Source organism: Otolemur garnettii, unplaced genomic scaffold (assembly GCF_000181295.1).
Source record: "Otolemur garnettii isolate 467f Iridium unplaced genomic scaffold, OtoGar3 scaffold00009, whole genome shotgun sequence".
NCBI lineage: Eukaryota > Metazoa > Chordata > Mammalia > Primates > Galagidae > Otolemur > Otolemur garnettii.
In genome coordinates, this window is record NW_003852404.1 from 1,050,453 (window position 1) to 1,052,808 (window position 2,356).

A 2,356-nucleotide genomic window follows, 5' to 3' on the forward strand; every position below is an offset into this window, starting at 1 on the left:
AGGCACCTGCCACAATGCCTGGCTATTTTTTGGTTGTAGTTGTCATTGTTGTTTGGCAGGCCCAGGCTGGGTTCGAACCTGCCAGCTCCTGTATATATGGCTGGCGCCCTAGCCGCTGAGCTACAGGCAGTGAGCCAAGCATGCTACAATTCTGACAAAGGGTTAATAACTAGAATCTTCACAGAACTCAAATTAATCAACAAAAAAAGATTAAACAATCCCATCTATCACTGGGCAGGAGACATGAACAGAACCTTCTCCAAAGAAGAGGAATGACCAACAAACATATGAAAAAACTCTCACTGTCCCTAATCGTCAGAGAAATGCAAATCAAAACCACCTTGAGATATTACCCAAACCCATGAGAGTACCTTACATCACAAAGTGCCAAAGCTGCAGATGCTGGCATGGATGTGGAGAGAAGGGAACACTATTACACTGTTGGTAGGATTGCAAACTAACACAGCGTCTTTGGAAAGAAGGGAGAATCCTCAAAGAACTCAAAATAGACCTTCCATTTGATCCCACAATGTCATTACCAGGTATCTACCCAGAAGAAAAAAATCATTTTATCATAAGGACATTTGCACTAGATTGTTTATCACAGCTCAGTTTACAATTACCAAGATGTGGGATCAACCCAAGTGCCCATCTACCCATGACTGTGATACTGGAATTTTGCTCTTCAGTAGGTCCTTGGTTTGGGGGGATTCGAAGAATGAACTCACAGACCACAGATCAGTGGTAAGATAGGACTTTTATTAGAAGTTAGAAAGGAAAGTAAAAAGCACCAGAGATTCTGGAAGGGATAAAGAACTGAACAACTCTCTCAGGAGTCTCCACGTGGGTTCTTTTATCTAGGGGTATTAGGTCTAGAGCATCACACCTTGCTGGCAGTTGGTAGATGGAAATGAATGTATTGACAAATGAATGGATGTAGTTATCATGTCCTTTATAGTCTTTGTCCCTGAGAAGGGATTAGGGGGTGTGGTCCTACCCAAGGTGGAACAACTCAAAAAAACCATCACTAGCTGCTTTGTTCATGATCTAACAAAGTCCAGAGGGTGTGTCCCAAAGAAGGCAGTCTGCTTGTGCCTGGAAATGGGGGCTTGACCTCTGAGCTCACCTGGGCCTAGAGAATGGGGGACTCCCTATCTAGCCCTGAGTGGTGGAATCCTGTATCAACTGGATTAAGGAACCGTGGCATATGTATACCATGGAATATTATTCAACTATAAAAAAGATGGAGACTTTACATCTTTTGTATTAAGCGGGATAGAGTTGGAGAACATTCTCTTTAGTAAACTATCACAAGAATGGAAAAGCAACTATCCAATGTATTCAATACTAATATGAAGCCAATTAAACTCAATTTAAGTTGGGGGTGAAGAGGAGGAGAGGGGAGAAGGGAAGAGGATTGGTGTGCCCTCACCTAACAGGCACAAAGTAAGGGTATATTGTACACCTGGAATGGGGCACAATTACAACAGGGGTCTTATCTAACAAATGCAAATATTGTAACCTAATAGGTTGTTCATATTAATTCTAAAATATTCAGTTCATATTAATCTGAAATAAAAAATATATACCCTTTATACAAAGCAGTCATATTTTGGGGCAGAATTTCCTGAGCTCCTTCACTGTTTGACACGTATTTTCAGTCTACAGAATCCCATGGGGTTTCTAGGTGAAGAACTTAACCTCATTCATCTGTCAGATTTAAATAATACAAATGATGCTAAAAACTATATCCTCTTGCCAAGGTTGAGAGTTACTCAGGAGGTTCCTACACCTCCCTCTACCTCCTTTGTGTTCCTGGCAGGAAATGTGTGGAAAGGGAGCACGTAAACAAGTTCCAATTCTCAGCAGCAGGGAGTAAGAAACATTGTGGTCCCTTTGTGAACCCTCAACTTCTTAGAAAAGTATGGTTTGATCCAACATAGATAGGATATTTTAAAAAACAAAGAAAGAAAAGTATGGTTTGAAACAGGGGTGCTTGAATTCTAGTAGTGTTTAAAATAGTGTTAAAAAAATATTCTAACAGGGTGGTTCCTGTGGCTCAAGGAGTAGGGTGCCGGCCCCATATGCCAGAGGTGGTGGGTTCAAACCCATCCCTGACCAAAAACTTCAAAAAAAAAAAAAAAAATTCTGACAGTGTGCAATGCTGGGCCAGATCGAACAAACATATGACACTTGTTAAAATGGCATGGAAGGCCCATCCAGTGCAGTGGCTCATGCCTGTAATGCCAGCATTTTTAGGAGACTGAGATAGGAGGATTGTTATGATTGTTTGAAACCAGGAGTTCAAGAGTAGGATAGGAGGATTGCTTGAAGTAAGGGATTCTTTTTTTTTTTT